Genomic DNA, 20,403 nt, shown 5'->3' with positions numbered 1-20,403 from the left:
TTCCACCACTGCTACTGACACTGGTCCCCTAGTCTTAATGAGCCTGTGCATCTTGCTCTATGTGTGAAGTCAGTGCCATGTTCTTCTAGCCCAGTTTTATTTTAATAACTGGTAGAGAATAAATCAGCAAGGAGATTCCTGATAGACAATTTACTGCCTGAAAACCAACATATGATTCATGCACGTTGGAGAACAGGAATCAAATGGAGAGGATCCTGAAAAATTGATTTAAAAACACTAAAAAGTGAGCCCCATTCAGAAGAGATGTGAAGGTTTTTCCTACTCACAGGCATAATCAGCTGAAGAAATATTGGAATAAACAGGTCTGCAAGAGTTGTCAGAAGTTAGGAGATATTCTGTTAAAGAGAAATGACAATGGTCAAAAATCAAGAAAACACAATATAGGGGAAAAGTCTATGAGTTTGGTTCATATGAAAGGCAACAAAGAGAGCTATTTTTTAATACCCTTTAGACAAGTATAAGTCTGCTGCAAAGAAGAAACAAACATGTTTTCTATCTCACTAAAGTATGGGACAGAAATCCTTAGTTGTAGCAGTTACTATTGTTGTTATTATTATTACTATTATTCCAGATTGAATATTTATATAAAGTTTTTAAATCTGAAATTTATTAAGCACCAGCCTCTAGAGGCTATAGAACATCCAGCCTTGAGAACTGTCCATGATAGGCTGGTACAGTACCAGAAACAGCCAGTGGAACCATCAACAGGTCCTTGGCCAGGGCAGTTCACTTTTTCAAGTTCTCCAGGCTTCTGTGCTTTTCTCATGGCTCATTTCTGTCACACTGTTTCAAGATTTTGTTTGAGCAGTGTCTACTCCCAGTCTCCATTACTTCAGAAACCAATCTGAGACAGCAATTACAGTTAAGGTAGCTCAAAGTTTATGCATGACAATGGCTATTGCTATAACTAAAACAGGAGGTTTTATCGGTTTTTGTCTCTAAAATCAAGTTGTATTACCATGTGAGAAATAAAAAGGATTTTTCTAAAAACTTCAAAAGGCATATTTAGGTTTCTTGTGGGGGTTTATTCCCTTTCTCATGTGGCACTGGTTGCTCAAGCAATAAGATAATATATTAAATAGTGCCAGAGTATTCTGTTCTTGTGCCACACTGTCTGTGCTGCTAAATGATGCACAGAGAGACTTCCCCAAGTCACAAGATGAAAATATATATCCTTCAGAGAGGAAATGACCAGGTTTTTTTTAATTGTGAAATATAACACTAAATTCTTTAAGAAGATGGAATCCTCTGTATCATATTCATCATTTAGGCATTCTTGAGACCATGGAAAACCCAAAGTACTGTATAAGTAGGGCTTTCCAGACAGAAAATGAAGATGGAATCTATCTGTGGCCAGTGATGGCTACTATGGCTTATCCAAAGGAAAAGGAAAGTGGAGATGTGTAGAAACACCCACAAAGAAGGGAAATGAAGCAAAACAGACATTTGAAGGTAATAACTGAGGGAGCTGCAGAGAGATTAAATAGCTGAGTTGTTGCTTAGGGAATAAGACAACAGCCCCAAATCACTGTGCTGAAAATCAGCTGACAAACCTGGCTAAATAATTCTGTCACTCAAAAACAAAAGCAAAAAGTGGAGTGTGACTTTCAAGCTCTGTTTTGCTGTCTGGCATATAAAAAATGAAATGTGGAGACTCATGGAGATGCGCATTGCATTTTAGCAGCTAATTGATGCTATCTTCATCCAAGTGCAAACCTTCACCTCAAGCATAAATTGATCTGGTTCTCATCCTGCTGTTTTTAAGACTATTCCACCTATACATGGTAAACTTGAATGAGTTCATTTTTATATTTACCCTCAGTTATAACTCTCCAAAGGTGAGCAGCATTTGTATTTCAGAAAGAATTTAACTCAAACATCATAACCAACATAATTAACATAGTAATCAAACATCACAGATGGAAATCTGTATGCTCTGACCTATCTTCAGATAGACTAAAACAGGTTTTTTTCACATTGTTGAAGATATTTTAGTTTTGGTCAATATTTTTTCTAAATTAGATGAAAATCAGGCCTACATTTAACACTTTTCATATTTTTTTTTTCTGTTTTCTCCCCTTCAGAGAGATACAAAAAAACCAAAAATAAAACCACGTTAAATGATAAGAGACCTCTAAAGTCCAGAGTTCTTCCTCCTATGATGATCACCAAGCTGCAAACATTAGCAAAATTGTTCTCTTTATGAATACTTGTAATTTAAAACTTCCTAAAGCAGCAAAAGTTTGAAAAAAAATCCATCAAAAGTGTATATCAAAGCTTCTAACTTATATCACCTGAAATTAAAAAAAAATCATTCAATAAAACCAGTTATTTTTCAGCCAAGGTTCTCCTTTAAGAAACAGTTAAAGGAAAAAATAGATATATAATTAATTAGATTTTGAATCACTCAGTTAGTGAAAAATAAACCTAATGTCCTTGATACTGGGTTTGGTATTGATTTCCCTATTTTTAGCCACAGAAAAATCAAATACCCTGTTTCACTATGATATGATTGCAAAGTTTAAACTTCTGAGTAATGTGAAGAAAATCTGTTTATAACACATCATTGCCTAAAACTCCAAAAGAATAATTTCTGTTGCCCAGAGTCTGAAAGAAGTACTACTCTAGGTAACACTGAAAGAGCTACTTGAGTGGAGAGTTTGTTAACTAACACAAATCATGAATATTTTCATATATTTTATGCCCACTCTTTCCACATAAAAAACTACAATTCAGAGTAAATAGCAAGGACTAATTTTCTGCTAGTGTTGAATAAATGCTTGTAGAAAAAGTTGGCAGCTTCATTGTTTAAATAATTTCAGTGCTAAAATAAATCATAGCAACAGCTCAATGCTGGCCTTAAAGACCTTATTTTTATTCTCCTTTGCAAAAAGCTACTTTCTGTGCTTGCTGTGCCTGAATCCTCTTTCTAGCTAGAACACAGCAGAGAAATAAAAATCTATCTCAAGAAAAGTTTTGATATTCCGAAATTTCCTTTTATTTTTCATTCAGACAAATGCCACGTTTATCATCCACTTGTGAAAAAAGAAAGAAGTGTGTGAGGTGGCAGTTCATGTAGCTTAAAAACTGTAGGGTGCTAATCTGAAATAATGAAATGTACTGTTGGATTCAAGTTGCAGGATGTGTTCCATCCTCAAATTAATATGTGGGATTCAATGTAAATGCAGGGATGTGTAATGGCATTTGAAATATCTGCTGCTGACCTCCAGCTGTTGTTCCAGCTGACATAGGACTCCCATTAATCTTTTGACCCTTTTGCCAATTGTGTGCAGATTTTTGGATTTGGATGCTTTGGGGCATGTCAAACACTATTGTGCACATATGTAATAGCAATTAATCAAATCCATTGAGAGGGATTGTCATGGTTTTACCCCAGATTGCAAATAAACCCTACCCAGCCACTCATTCACTCAGTGGGATAGGAAGGGAATTGGAAGAGTAAAAGCCAGAAAACTCATGGGCTGGAAGAGAGACAGTTTGAGAAGGAAAGCAAATGCCACACAAACAACAAAAGCAAAAAGAACTAATTCACTGTTTCCCACAAACAGGCAGTTGTTCAGCCATCCCCAGGAAACCGAGGCTCCATTGCACATAATGGTGACTTAGAAAGAAAAACATCATCAGTGCAAATATGGGTCCCCTTCCTCCTTCTTTCCCCCACCTTATACACTGACTATCATGGCATATGGTCTGGAATGTCCCTTTGGTGATTTGGGGTTACCTGTGTCCCCTCCCAACCCCTTGTACACCCCAATCTCCTCATTGGTGGGGTGGGGCGGTAACTCTGTTAAACACTGCTCAATGATAATGAAAACATCCCTGAGCTATCAACACTGCCTTCATCACAAATCCAAAACAGCCTCATACTAGATAGTATGAAGAAAATAAACTTTATCCCAGAAAAAAAAAAACAAAAAAACCCAAAACAAAAATACAAAAAAAACCCAAAAAAACCCAAAACAAACAAACAAAAAAAAAACCAACAAAAAAAAAAAAAACCCATAAACCACACCCCAAAAACCCAAGCAACACAGGGATCATTTTGAATTTAGATACTGAAATTTCAGTGTTTCCATGCAAGTCAGACATACAAAATGGCACACTGGTCCATGGGGTGGAAGTCAGTGCAGGCAAGGATGTGCAGAATACTTGTCAGCTCACTGCAAAGTAGATTGTGCTGAACTGAAACTCTGGTCTTTACAGAGTGCTGGTTACCTTCAAGGAGCTATCAAAATTCACATTTTAATAGGAAGAGATCATGACAATACAGTCAATGGAGCAGAGGAAGGAATCCATCTTATTTTTAAAGCAAATGGCTATGTATTTTAGGCTCCATTGCCTGTATTGACTTCCTTTTACTAAAATGGATATCCACAATCCTGTGTTACAAGTAGATGGCCAGCCCTTACATGAAATGTTAGTGGGAGGGATCCAAATCTGCTTTTAACTCTTAGCTCAGGAAATATTTTTTATTCATATCAGTCTCTATAGAAACACCTGAATGCAAGTTTCTTCATGTTGCAGACCTACTGGAAAATGCATGGAACTTTCTATCCACATATAATAACTTTTAATAAGGAAAGTTTGAAACAAATAATGCTCAGTCAAGAACCTTGTACAGACAAAATGACTTTGCAATTAGAGTAATTTTGGGTGAAAATCTTTTACTTAGACCTATTATACTATTCATCTCTTCTAGAGTCTAAGTCGGTCTCTTATAGGTGTCTAATTAATTTTCTTTCTAACTACTTCAACAAAAATATATTACTTATGATATTCAGAGTTTCAAGAAATTTCCTTGCAGATATCCTAAAATCACTGAAGTTTTCAAGCATTTTAGTTATCAAAACTCTAAAGCCAGTGTTTTTATTTTAGGAAATAGTGACGAGTATTTAATTTCAATTTAGGAAAGAGTAATCTGGGGTATAAACTATTTCTTTACATGAACATGCACTAGCTAAAAATTATGAAGGCTTGTTATCTACCTCTACATTTAAAACTATTCACTCTTAATTGTACTAGAGCTTTTTTTTTATCAAAACATCATGCAAAATTAACACTTTTCCTATCTGTAGGAATCTATATCCTATCCTATGAAATGTCAAGTAATTACTTTAAGAAATGTTATACACCAGAGTGTAGCAGGAGACCTTGTCAATGGATTTATTACATAATTCTAAATAGACTGGGACTGTAGAAAAAATTTTGGAATTATATGTACACAAGATAAATTACCTAATACAACAGACCTACGCTTACTTTACAGAACTTGATATTGATTGAATTGTCTCTCAATTGATTTATTTCTTTTTGAGAGCTAAATTTGGAGATTAATATAATGGCTCCATCCTATTAAAAGCAAACTCACTTACCGTCATTCACACTCCTCATCTTATCTTTCTTCCATCAATGCATCATTGAATGAAGATCCTTCTGCAGATGAAAGTTGCTTGACACTTGTTGTAGCTGTCCAGTCAAACATACCTTCAATAAGATAACATCAGCAAGAAGGAATGAATGGATGTATTAGAGATATTTTGTCCCTCAGATTTTGAAAAAATTTATAAATTTAAAATGAATTTAAAATCAGGATTTTAAAATGTCCTCTCTTTTAGAGAAAACCTCAGGTTCTTTTTAAAAGCCTGAGTGATTTTTTAAAGGGACTGGTGACTTTTCAAAGTCTCAAAACTTTTGCATAATATTCTTCCAGGTACAATAAAAGGCTTCAGTGAAGTTCTCTGAGCTATTTCCCCCCCCTTTCTCTTCTGTAACACAGTTTTAACTAAAAGTATTTTGGTTGCCGAGGAACAAGGTGCATGTAGGCAGTGTGAGCAAATGGGTGGCAATAAGCATTTTGTAATTCCTTCAACAGGAAAAGTGTGTGATAGTGATAAGGCTGCAGTGATAAATCTGCTTAACAATGAATATTAACATTTTCTAGAACTAAAAGAAAAATTTCATTAATTCATGCCTTCTGTTGGAGGAAACTTTACTGCTCTAGAACATGCTACAATAGTTGTGTATATATGAAAGAAAATGGAATTGGCAGGAAGTCAGTAAAGGTATGTGAAATAAAAAACCTATTCTCTGCAGAACACCTCCATGTACACATGAAAAGCATACATACTTCTTATATATACCCCAAAGAATATTCACTAATTAAAAAGAAATTGATAATACTACAATGATTACAATGGTAATTCAAAACACATTAAGCAACACTGTGCTTCAGAATGTGTCAGGTATTTACAAAGTCAGAACTCAATAACATTATCAATTAAGTCAGTTAACTAATTTTCAGCTTAAAACATGGATAACTTCTGCATTGGGTTTATTTATAACTTTGGGTTTTTGCTCTCATGACAGAATCACATAATCATTTTGGCTGGAAAAGACCTCTAAAATCATCTATTCCAACCTCCAACCTTTTATCAGAGCCCTGCTGTATTACATGACAGGAATTAAAGAAATTGAATTTACAGCAACTGCAATAATTCTGAATAATACGGTTCCTGCAGTTTTGACCTATCTTGATGGACTGAAGGAAGGGTGAGGAAAACTGCAGTCTTAATAAATCTCCCACAGCTAAAGATTCAAAACTCACACTGTTTCAAATTAGTGAGGACCATAATATTTATTTGCTGTTGAATTCCAGGCAGCATGACATTTCAGCAGGGAACATTTTATAAGAATTCAACTTATGACCGCAGAAGTTGCAAACAAATACTTGAGCCACATGCAAATAAAAGGTTTGCATATTAAACAAAAAGACAAGTAAAATTGATTGCTATTTCCATCTTTGATCTTTCCAGAATCAGAAAACTACACAGAAAGGAAAGCTACTACAAGGAAAGGAAGCTTAGGAAGGACAGGAAATAAAGACAGCACACTCATTGTTGTCCCTGCATGCTTAGGGACAATTGACCAACATTACAGTCCATCAGACCCAGTGTTTTCAAGAAGGCTGTCTCTGTAAAATAACAACTATGAAGATACAGATCCAGATGACATTTTGTTTGCTCGTTTGTTTGCTTGCTTGCTCGTTTTCTTCTTCAAAGGAAAATTGAGTGTTTGGCTAGCAGCAGGAAATGGAGACTACAGCTCATAGCAGAGGAAGCAGTTACAGATAACAGTCTCAGCCACAACAAAGGATCCAAGACCATCACAGCTTTTGCCACTAGATTTGGTTTTTTCCAAAACCCAGACTGATCCTATTCTGAAGCTGCTTTACAAATCCAATGTATTTGCATCTGCTTTCCTCTCATTTCCTGCTGTTTAGTTGCACATTGAAGCTAATCTATGCATTCAAAAGTGGTTATATGATTGACCCAAATAATTATCAGCCTATCTCAGTACTACCAATTGTTTCAATTGTTTTTGAAATCCCTTTGAAAAGTGTGGCTCTCAAGTCTACTCAAGAGACTATAACTTTTTTTCTCCATATTGAGTTGGTTCTGTAGTTAAATGAGATCCCTTGGTTGCCAGAGTCTCATATTTATATAGATTTCACCTCTGAGAAAGTGAATGAGAGAAATAAATCTTATAATGATTTACATCACCCGTGTTGTAATGGATTTGAAAAGTTTAATCAGAATTTGATGGGGAAAAAAAGAAACAAGTAGGGTCATCCCTGAATTTCCAGAGTTGTAGGAGAAGGCACTTGTGTACAGGTGAACAGCAGCAGTGTCTACCTTTTCTGGACTACAAAGTAACAGGGAGCATGCAGACGCCTTTACATGTGGAACTTCATAATTTAGGTAATTTGGAATTAGAATAGGAATCTTGAATGAAAAAGGTGAATTAGTGTTACAAACCAAAATATTATTGCCTTTAAATCTGTATGATCCAGTAATTTAGGGTCAGTGACAATCCAGGAAGATATTTGCAGTCACTCATATTAACTGGTGTTGTTGAGCAAGTTAAAATGGTGTAAATATGGCTTATATGAACAAGAATTAGTCAGATTTCCAAATCAACAATTTTTTGAAGAAAAATAGTCACAGGAATATGTTAAAAGCCGAACACTTTTGGCAACATTTATAATGACATAAAAAAAGAAACATTTCAACACTTTTTGATTACAGCACTTTCCTTTTCATGCAAATATCCCTTTGATGCAAGAAAAGGGGAAAAAAATACAAAATAAACCTTTTCAGTAGGCTGAAAATAATGAAAGGCCTAACCCTAAACAATCATGATTTCATATTGTGAAACATTTCTGCAGAAATGTTATGTTCTTTTGGAAGAAAAAAACAAGAAAACAAATCTTTGTGAGACTCACAAAATGCAAAACCAGCTCATACCTGTCTTGGAAATGAATTAATAGCACAGGTTATTGTCCTTTGGATGACACACACACCAAATTGAGTGTGCTGGCCATCTTCCAAAAAGGGTAATTACTTTCTGCTTACCTGTTATTCTCCTTCTGTTTTTCTTGCAAGATGTATTTTTTGTTACATTCTGTTCCAAAATCTTGTTAATGATGCTGTCTTCACAATGATAGTTTTTTTTCTTTGTTCTTAACCATTAAAAATACACTTTCTGTGGAATACATGTTAAACGAACAGTAACTATAAGTTATGACCCCTAAAAATTATTAATTCTATAGCACCATATCTGTCTCTTTTTGAGCCTTCATCAATATGAAATAAACTTTGTAAAAATCTCCACAGCTGCTGTCATGCAAGATAACTCTGCATTCAACAGAACACCCAAGAGCAAAAAGGAAATCTAGAGAATATTTTTAACTGATGCAAATAGCATAAATGATGATTAAAAATTGAATTATATATTTACCTACCACAATAGATTTAATTCCTGTGTAAGCTTTCTTCTCTAGGATCTCAAGTATTTGAAATATCAAGGGTATTATGTAATTATATAAACAAATAGAAATTTACTCTTCTGATTAATTCTGCCACCTACTCCTGATCAGTATTTATTAACAAAATTCAAATATATGGGTGTAAACTTTTACATATATTACCTCTTTTCAAAGTTTGGAATTCTACTGTTAGAACAGTTCCCTATAATACTAATTCAAAATACTCTTTCACTGTTAAAATTCTAGGTCCAGCCAGATTCCATGTAAATGTACCTTCATCACTAGAAATTCTGTTCAACTGGTTTTCATCTTCCAGGCAAGGCTTTCAAGTTGTGTCCAAGTATCTTTTTTGGTATGCTACCTTCTTCTGGAAGACTCAGGACTTTTGTGCCATTCTGATATTTTGCAGCAATTGGGATCTCAGCTATTCATAATATCCCAGTTTTTAAATTCTAATAAATAAAGGAGTAATACTTTATTGCTATGCTTCAGAGTTTATGCATATTCATAAATTATTCCTTGTTAACCACAAATTTTAAAAACCCTGGATATTGGGAATTACCAAATAAATATGTGGAAATAAATATACAGGCTGTACTCTGGACAATGAGCAGAAGTCCTTCCATAGAATGTAATAGTAAGTGGTGGTTTGATATTAAGAATAGAGAACTTTAACAATGCTCCTTCCCTTCCCTTCCCTTCCCTTCCCTTCCCTTCCCTTCCCTTCCCTTCCCTTCCCTTCCCTTCCCTTCCCTTCCCTTCCCTTCCCTTCCCTTCCCTTCCCTTCCCTTCCCTTCCCTTCCCTTCCCTTCCCTTCCCTTCCCTTCCCTTCCCTTCCCTTCCCTTCCCTTCCCTTCCCTTCCCCTTGTATCAGCAGCTATAGCTATCAGAGCTTACCAAATGAGCTATCTATTATAAAGACAGAAATTTAACCACTGTTTTAATAAATTTGAAATCAAAAATGTTTACATGATTCCTAAATTTTGGCATATGCCCTCAGGAAAGGTGTATGTTCTTCCAGTAGACTTTTTGAAACTGGTATTTAATTTTCATTTTATTTTCTGTTTAGAGCAATGTGTTCTCCAAAGCTTTGGCATGCCTGGCTTTCATATGATAATCAGAACTGCCATATGTTTAAGAGCTTTATTTCTCACTTAACTGCTTTAACTTGCTGAAATAATCAGCATGACTCAAAGCCAAATTCAATAGCTTGATGAAAAGAACACTCACGAAGCAACTGTCCATCACTTTTTCATACTGTGACAAAATGGTTTTCATTTTTCTGCAATAATTTTGGGCAGTTGTTGTGTGTCACAGCATTCTATTTCAAACTTCCTTTTGAGGATAGAGATGAGTTAATTTCAATGAAATAGCTATTGTAGTTATATATAAATTACTCACTAATTCATGGGCATGATAAAAAAACCTGAAGTTGCTATGGACCAAAATACTAATTTAGCACTTCAAAATACATATACAAACAAATTGGAAATAGAATAACACCAGTCCCCAATCACAATGTTATGGGACTTACATTTGTGTCATAAATGAAAACCTGGTGTAGAAATGTTTTGCTAACCAGGAGATTCTCACCAAAAGAAATGAAGCTTTCTTATGTTTCTGCTTGAGTATTGGTTCACATGTAAGCAGTGAAAAGAGAAGGTGGATTATCCCTTGGACATGATTTACATACACTAAGGCAGACATTTAGTGCCTTCATTAGGAAAACTTATGTTTTAGGCTTTGCATGGCACAAAAGTTACTGAATCAGTACCATAACTACAGTAAGCCCTGAATGATCTTCACTTGCTGATACATCTTAACAAAATAAAAACTTGTGATTTTCTCTAAGAGGTAACTTCATTTCTTATCCTGTTCCCACACAAATTGTGAGAAGGGAAGGCAACAAAGATAACTAGTAAATCTATTTGTATTAATCCTATGATTGTACATAAATATTTTAATTAAAATTGTTAATATTGTAATGTCTGACTATTACTAATCAGCTGTACTCATAAACTCTATTTAGTGTTTTCTACCCATCTGCCTGGAAGTAAAACTACATTGTTTATTAATTAGCTTCACAAAAGACTATGCTATGTCACATCTTTCTTTGTATCACATTTTATCAATATCTTCATTTGCACATTCATATTTCCTCTTGTAGAAGAAAAACTGATGATATTCTCAGCTAACTATCTCATCACAAAATTATACATATATTATAGATTCAGTATTAAGACCAGTATAGAAATACCAGAAAAATCTCAAGAGAGTAAACAATAACTAAGAACTGTGTAAGTTTTCTGGGAAAATAAACTAAAATATATATTTTATTAAATGTATAACTTAACTACAAAAAGTACTTTTAAAAATATTTTTTCTCCAGGAATTGGATACATTAATATCTGAATTGTGTTTTATACCAATATCAGTGATGAGGCTTGACTTTCTTTTTATGGATACATGTTAGGAAGGAGGTAAGCTTACTTCCTTGTATGTTAGTATCCTTGTAGCTTTTAAGTAGGGATAAAAATAAAATGGCATCAGTTTAATTATTTTGTATTGGTGTTATCTTTTATTATTTCTATATTGTCAGAAACTAGGTAGATCTGGCTATATAGCATATATGCACCTAGCATTTTAGATACAGCTATGTAGCTCGTGCTTTTGCCTAAACTTTGCCTATTTCAGTGCACTTTCAAAATGGAATGTTGGAGCATACAAGAAGAGCACAGGGAACTAATTAATACAAGAACAAATCACAGTCAATTTACTGAGTAAGACTGATCAAACCATAATTACTTTTAAATGTTAGGTGCTATCAAGAGTTACAGTCACATAAGAGCTCAGGAAAGGAGGTATGGGTAAAATGTGACAGGTCCTAATATTAACATCAAAGGTTGCCATGTCTTAGAAGTAACATGAATGTTACTTAAGCAAATGATAATACCTTTGCAGGAAAGGCAATATAATTATCTCACATTTTCCTAGCTCAGTTTTTTCACACCTTCCACTAAAGCTGCCAGTGTTAAATGCTTTGGCAAACCTTGAACTGTTTGAGCAGCTTTGCAGCCCTGTGATAGAGTGTTGATATCAGGTCATAATGCTTGTAGCTTTGTTTTACTTGGTTTAGCTGTAATAATAATTTCTCTAATTGACCAGTTGTCTGTATCAAATTGTTTTAATTCTGCTTATCTTCATTTCATGCAACTGGAATTTTACACAACAGTAACAAGCACATCTTCCAGGTAGAATGAAGTATCCCCTCCTTCTCTTTCCCACTGGCAGTAAATCACATTCCCTCACTCATGGACACCCCACTGTTTTTGCAGGGATCATGTGTTGTATGGTACTTATTTATACCTTTATAATAACTTATTTATACCTATATAATGGTTCTTATTTATACCTTTATCTGTAAGGATCTAACTTCCAGGAAAACCAGAGTTTGGCTGGACAAAGGAAAGGATGGAAAGTTTGGAAAGGTTGAAAACCTTTCTGAATCTGAACCTAGAAGAACAAAGACACTGTTTAAGTGTGACCCCTTGCTATGGAGTACACAGGTGCCTCCAAACCTCAGGTAGTTCCCAGGAGTGTTCAGTGACTCAGAAGGAGGTTAATGGAAGATAGTAAACTTAGCAGGATGTTGCTTAATGCCAGGTGAGGAGCTTGCTCTTTCCAACTGATTGCAATGTATAGCTGTCCACTCAGGCTTGGTACTAAAAAATAACATGTAATCATTTCTTTCCTATATTCAATCAACAAAATTGCAGTTAATTTGTATAATTTCCTAAACATTTCTTAACGACTTTTTTTTTTTTTAATCTAGATAATTTTGATTCATTGGATGAATGTTGTGCTTATGGCCTCAGTTATGCTGACAAATGTGGGAAAAGCAAAGTGAAGGACAACCAGGAATTCAAGACATGACTCCAAACAAAGATAATCTAGTAACAAACTCTCCCTTTTGCCTAAAAGCAGAATCATTTTTTGAAGAATGCATTATATGTTCATAAGTATATTGGCTTTAAGGATTTCAAATAAGACAGAAAAGGATTCATTTGAGAATCTGTGTGGTTTTGGAGTGAGTTAGAATCTTGGAAGCATCTTAGTTGAGCAGATTCAATCTCAGTTTCGTTGGTGCTGACGTAACACTCAGCAAATTTGGAGAATTTCCCAGGAAAAATTAATGCATGAATCCACTCCAGATCAAAGTGCCTGTGTCTTTACTGACAGCAGTTCTAAGAGCCTTTTGGAGTTCTAGTTCCATAATTCACCTGCAGATTTGCATACATCTGTGTTTTAAAAACATTATCTTGATGTTCTGTAAATAAAACAAAGTCAACAGGAGAAGAAGATACATGGAAAGCCAGAACTAATTGGATACATGGTACATTTCTTACACGCATTTCTCCCCATTTATTTCTTAATTTCTATTCTTCCCCAGACAAAAATTTGTCGAATGTAGAATTATTCCACTGCTATATAAGATAAACTCCAATCCTTTTTCCTGAGAAGTCATGATCAAAGAAACAAAGATTATTGTAAAACTAGGTTTAGTTTTTTCAGCTGTGTATGAGATTGGACTTTGAAAAAAAAGGATAATAAAGAAAACAGTAGAGATATGGCTGAAATAGGAGAAGAGATTATAAATCCTGAGTACATTAAGTCCTGTGGAGCTCAGGCTGTATTAAAATTCCTGGACTAAGTTGTGCTGAGATACTTCCCTGGAACATTAGGAACACCAGAACTAGAAAGGTGAGTGCAGGAACCAGGGAAGGGGTGGAGATCTGGTGAGCAACTCCCCATTACCTGGCCCATGGCTGAAGTTTGTTTTCTACATACAGTGAGAAGACTCTTTTCTCACTATTTAAAAAGACCAAAATATCTTTTAGAGTAATTTATCTTATTAAGGGAGAGTTCATTTCTATATCTTTATCTTTGATACTTACATTACATCTTCCATTTGATGCACTTTTCCCTTTATCTACACCTCAACATATCAAAATTGTTGTGTCTGGGTTTACCTAGAGGCTAACACTGGGACTAAGATATCATCTTGAGGTGCTTGACTTTTTTTCTTTAGCTAGCAGTTAGCTTACCAGAAAGAACGAAGAAATGAGCATTGCCTTTAGCTCATCCCCAGGTTCCTGGATATGCTAAAAGTCATGCTCTAAGCCTGACTTCCTTCCAGTCTAATATCTTGTCTCTAATATCAGTCTAATATCTAATATCTCATGTCTAATATTAAGAAAAGTACTATCAGAGGTCTGGACTGGATAATTTTTTAGGACACTGGTGCTCAGAGTAGTGACTTTCACCAAAGTTTATGATGGTAGTTTTTGATGTTCTCTTAACTCTAATTTTAGTGGCATAAAATTATAGTGCAACTTTTAAAAAGGAAGGCACTAGTGGAATCATGTGTGCTTTACAGCGTACAAAAATGTCATGTTCAACTATTTTTTAAAAAATCTGGTTGATTATTTAGTTTTATGCCAATATCTTTCCACATCAAATCATAAAGAATTGTTCTACTACAGAATATATTTAATATAATAGTAAAGATACATTCATCCAAATCTGTCGACTGGAACCTCACTGCCAGATTCCAGTAGCAGGTTTTGTCCCATTCTTTTTATGTAAAAGACTGAGTTTTAGACAGTAGTTTGAATGGCATTACCTTGGTATTTGCCAGAAGAATACAGCAGTAACGCAGTCTGGATTGTCAGCATAGTTAAGTGTAAATATAACCATGAAAATATTGCCTCTATGTATGTAATACAAGAATTTCCTGTTGATGTGTTTGAATACATCTTTGTTAAGCAAATGTGCAAATATCACAGGAGCTGCTGAGAAGACACTTTAGCTATTTCATATGAAATAGCATTGACGTAACTTCTGCCTTGGAGACAGATGTATGTCAGCACCCAGTTAGTTGGTCTTAATTACACATTACATTGACAGATTTGTTTTTTCTTGAGAATGCAGATTTGATATTTTTCCTCCTCCTGCTACACCCCAAAATCATAATCTGAGTTCATAGATGCAATGAATGGCTGATGCTCATTGTCTACCACCCAGCACATTGCATAGATGCACATTTTACAGCAAAGGACATTATTTCATTGCAGCAACTGAGATATTTTTTGGCATAAGTGCTTTGTTACACAAGGTTCTTGTATCTGTGGACAGTTTTTGCGCCTTATTCTGTCTTAATTTTCTAATTCTGCTTCTTTTTTTTTTTATGGTTTTTAACTTTCACCTGGCCTTTGCAGAGTCCAAAGTGCAGTTTCTCTAATAGTTTGATACGTCATTGGCTGATAAAAAAAGAAAAAAATAAAAAAGAGTATTCAACTGTCTGAAAAGGTGCAGCCACTCCCCAAACATATATTTTGAGGTCCTGTTTACCTTTTTATGAGATGGGTAGCAAAAAAAAATAAATAAAAACCCTAATGAAGTAGAAAGAAAGAAAATGTAAAGCTCTGAGTCTCATGAAATATGATAAAATGGTGTTAATCAAGGACATGGTCTGATTGGTGGTTGAAAAATTATAAAGAGGTAAATAAATTGCTGTACAGCATTCTCAGCTTTGTAAATTTGAACACTTTTTAACCTATCAGACCCCAAAGATGTCCCAGATGTCTTGATGGAAAATGCACTGCACAGAAGAAAATTTAAAGGACAAGTCTCTAAAATACATCCTTGAATTCATCTCTAGTATGTTTTCATTACAAATACATGAACTGCTTATTTTATTTTAAAATAAAAAGAAAAAATGAACATTAAAAAATGAAAATATGAGCTTTGTATAAAAATATTTGGTTTGTCCCATGCACAATTTTAATCCACAGAGATAAATCCACAGAGATAAAGTTTAAGGCTGAATCAATAAGAAAGTGCTGTTTTGAATAGATAACATTATAGGTTTGAATGCTGCAAAGTAATTAAAGGATATAATACCCTTTATAAAAGATCAATATGCACTTGAGATCAGGGCAGCATCTATTTCTGAAATGATATAGCACACACTGATTTCTATCACATTTTCAGTATTGATCTGATATGAACCTTGTTGATTTGACTTCTCAGCTTGTTTGCCAGGGTTTTAAGACTGCCTGTGCCTTCAGAGTGAAATTAAAGTCAAGGCTGTTTGCATGTCTACATGAAGTGCTGTTAGCAGGTCTCAGTCAGAGACTCTTCAGTAAAGAAGCTGTGTATTCCTTTGAAATGATCAGTTCCAGCTCTGCTTTGACAATTTCTTAGAAACTGATTTTCATGAGAAATTCTTTGATGAGAATGGTGAGTGCAAGAAGCACGAAGCTATAGCCTATTGCTTTCTTTTACATGTTTTTTCTTTTATGCATGAAGAAGCTCTTTACAGTATTCTGATCAGAAAAAGGCTAGCGAGGAAATTTTTGCGACGATTCTTAATTGGCTTTAACTTGATGCAGTTGATATCAGAAATTGCTTGAATAAAAATTAATAAAAGAAGGGAATGACATTGCAGCATTGCTTAGTAACAAGACAGCCAACTGAATGGGACAATGTAATTTTCCTTGGTTTATTAAAATTGGAAACTCCAAAAAGACAACTACAGACTTTAATTCACACATGGGTCTGAGATATCTTTCTCATTTCATCCCATGAAATAAGAGAAGAAGAAGTCCTTTGGACTTCGGCTTTTGGCACTTACAGTCATTGGCAGGGTTAGAGGCTGGACTCAAAAAACTCCAATTCTCAAAACTACTTCCAAGCTTCCACACAACATTTCAAGCCCATAGATTTGGGTAGGCAGGAGTTAAATTTCATTCTAACACCAGGGAAATTATAAAGCTTTCTTTTGAGATCTGACTAGGAAAGATTGATCATACTAAATAATGTGCATAAAACATATTGGGACTTACAAGACAGAAATTGTGTCACTTATTTGGCTAAGTTTCTGTATGCAAATTTGTTATATAAAAGAGGAATAGAACACATTTCTCTCTTCTCCCCATGTACCTGGCATTTCAAAGGTTATATGGCAATTTGACAGACCTGGGTTTAAGTATGACTTTTGTATTTGCGATCTTCTGATCATTATTACCATGAGGTAAAGCTGTTTTGAAATGTCATCCACCATTCTTCTAAAGGGCTCTGGATCCACTGGGTCAAACTCACTGGCTTGAGTGCTGTTTGTAGTTGTAGATTTGAAATAATAAACTGTGAAGCACATTCACACCCCTCCTCTCAGAGGACATGAGATGTGTGGGAGGCAAGATGGGGGATAAGCTCTCACGAGCATGGCGAATCTTCTGCCTCTGACACAAAACAAAAGCTTTATAAAAAGTGGCTGGAAGTGAGAGTGTTCCTCCCCAACAAATGCCTTCAACCTGCTGATCAGGGCACTCATGTGGGAGGGCAAGATGTTGGGTTTGGTGCCTGGGACTTTCACATCCTACAGGAGGTCTCTGATGCTCCAGTATGGAATGACAGGGTCGCAGCAGCAGACCCTCCTCCAGCTCCCTCCTGTAAAAAGCAGTGACTCATTTTCCATTTTGATGTTATACACCAAGAAGGCCTGGTGAACAGAAGTAAATCTCAGTAGCACAGAGTTCATAATTTAGCACAACTACTGCTCTTCTGAGTTTTTCTGTAGGCTGCTTTAGGTAGCTTCCCACCAAATTAATTGTTCTATAATTTTGGGCCCTATTATGAACTGCCTAATTTTCTTTAGACTGAGCAGAATCCCTAAGTATTTTGGTTAGTGAGTGTAGATTCTGTTTGCAGGATCAGAGTCCTCAGGACCTTTTTCCATCTGAGGCTGTAACTCTTACATATTTTAAAAAATTCTGTATTTATTTTTCCACAAAGGAAAAATGAGAGTTCTTGATTTTGGGGTAAAACCCAAACCAAAACTTTAAAGGGAAAACATCTTGTGTTTTTCTACAAAGAATCACTCACTTCTTTGATGAGATAGAACCAGAGACTGTCTTGTTATATTTCCATAAATTCTGCTTTTTGGTTAGTATGAAATTGGCAAAAGAACTCTTCCATCCAGAATCCAAAAATAAAGTAAAAGCTGTTTCAGAGAGGGTAATGTTTGTTTGCTTAGTAAGTCTCTCTGGCTTAAATTTGCATTTTCCTTGACTTCCAGGTAGATCTGATTTTAGCTTGGTTGTATTGATTTCCTTATTCTAATGGTAAGATAAAACTTTCCATGCAAGGGTAGCTTCTTAGATTAGGTAAATCAATGTAATTCAATTGATTTTAGTGTTATGATGATCTCCACAAACTGAGAATCTGGCCCCAAGCTAAACATTTTATTACCTGGAACCTTTTTATTTTAAATTGATAAACATTTATTTATTCTGTCTAGATTTGTAATTATGCAAAATAGCTGACAACCAGTGATGATCAGTATATACTACAGCAAAACAGACAGCAAAACAAAAGATTTGTAATTTATCCCCATGCCTCCCTGAATCTTAAATCTACAAGATTAAATGCTTAAATGTTGCAGTCTCTGCAGTAGCTTAACTTTCAAGGAGCATTTACTCTGTTAAAACATTTAAGTGTCTTGAGGAGTATAATGAAAACACAGAAGAGCCTGAAGCTTCCTAAGTAGAAGCTGGAGGATGATTTTCAAAAGCTAAAAATTACAAGATCTTAGACATTTCAAGAGGGCAGTGTAAAGATCCTTTACCTGAGCTATTTAGTAATAAATAAGAAAATAAGTATTATCACCCTGGTTTAGAGTTTGGATTTGTTTATTAACAGAAATTTCTGCAAATGGTGAGGTTATTTTTTTTTCTGGGTGGTAAATTAAATAAGATACACAGCGTAAAATGTAACACACAGAGACACATTATTAAAATAAAAATTTCCTTCCAGCTTATGTAGGTCCATAACCAAGAATGAAGTGACCACCACATTATTTTAGAAAGACAATTGAGGAGGTTTTTCTTGACATCTGCTCAGTTTGAGAGAAGTGACTTGGAGTCAGCCTCTGTGCTGGAATCCCAGCTGTACTGCAACTGTGAATTTTCCTTGGAAAAATGTGAATCTCTGTCTTAACTAGACTTTTGCAGCAAATTTATTCAAATTATCTCCCTGTTCTTCAGTAAACCTGAAGGTGTAAATTCGTAAGTGTAATGAAGGAATAAAAATTTTGCAGTGATTTCTCGTAGAAACCAAATATGAGTTGCTGCCATGCCTCCCAGAAAAAGTGTGTATATCAGGTTAGATAAAGCCTACTTGTAAACGTCTGCTGTAAGCCAGTGCAAAGGCCAGACAGACCCAAACAATGCTAAATAGCATTGTTATTTTTCTCCTTTAAGAAATATTCTCATTCTTGGTATCTTTTGCTTCCAGGCTGAAAATGTCCTGTCATCATATTTATATGCAATCTAAAATATTCACATACAGATGTCTGGACACCACAGTATTTTGTTTTTTAATCATGTTTTCCCTTATGTAATGTATGGTCATAAAATGAACATCACCTATACACCACAAAAATGAAATAAATTTAATAATTTCTAAGATGTTGAAGAAATCATCTATCACGAAATAGTAAGAAACCAGAATTTGTCTAGAAGAGTTTTTTGACTTTGCATTTAGTTTGGTGTTAGCTAATATTATATGACAAAATGATAGATTTTAAGGTTAGGATTAAATATTCTGTTGTAAAAATACAGACAAAATGTCGACTGATTTTCTGCAAAATGATTTTGGAATCTTCCTGTTTACATATATTTCAATAAAGCTGTTTAGATAAATTAGCAAAAAATAAATGATCTCTATGTATTTATTGGTCAAAACACTGTTGATGTTATTGCTTTTGCCAAAACTTACCATATATACAAATATGTATATATGTAATATTATATACATATATCATTATATATGTATATAATATATATATACATATATATAATATATATACATATACATATATACATATACATATATACATATATACATATACATATAATGTATATATATAATATATATATACATTATATAACTTACCATATATACATATATGTATATATATAATATTATATACATATATCATTTAATCATAGTTTTCCAACTAGTATGTCCATATTTTTTTGTGATGGGGGTCTTCCAACTTTCCTACATGTTCCAACTAGACCAACTTGGTTTCTCACTAATATTCTTTCCTCGGGTGAAGTTCCCTCATTTTATAAATCTTATTAATGCTGTAGGCAGAAACTAAGCAGGCTACTCACCTGTAACTACTTTAAAAATACTTAAGTGAGCATTTGCCATTTCAGGGTCAGTTTGCATTCTGGATGAATGCTCAGATCTGCTTTTTTTCATACTTGCTGATTTACCCAGGCTGCCAATTACTACCTGCTTGGCATCCAGAATCACATCTCATATCTCACCCTTTGTGCGGATGTTGTATGTCATCACTTCACTCTAATAAACATCTGAGAGCTCAGCTTCTCTCAATTCTTAGCAACTGTGTAAACAAAAACGCAAAGGATAATCTTGGAAGGAAGAGAAAAATAGAGGGGAAATAA

General features: G+C 34.6%; 1 long non-coding RNA gene across 1 annotated transcript in view; it reads right to left on the bottom strand.

Moving 5' to 3' along the window:
- Window positions 1–259: 259 nt before the first annotated feature.
- LOC143694238 (uncharacterized) overlaps window positions 260–20,403 on the bottom strand; it is a 126,117-nt gene continuing 105,973 nt past the window's right edge. Inside the window, exons 2-4 of the long non-coding RNA XR_013182585.1 lie at window positions 8,454–8,583; window positions 5,415–5,526; window positions 260–356 (exon numbers count right to left, since the gene is read on the bottom strand). This is a non-coding gene — a long non-coding RNA (uncharacterized LOC143694238). The remainder of the gene's footprint in view (window positions 357–5,414; window positions 5,527–8,453; window positions 8,584–20,403) is intronic.

Source organism: Agelaius phoeniceus, chromosome 6, assembly GCF_051311805.1.
Source record: "Agelaius phoeniceus isolate bAgePho1 chromosome 6, bAgePho1.hap1, whole genome shotgun sequence".
Taxonomy (NCBI): Eukaryota; Metazoa; Chordata; class Aves; order Passeriformes; family Icteridae; genus Agelaius; species Agelaius phoeniceus.
This window is presented reverse-complemented; position numbering and strand designations above follow the sequence as displayed.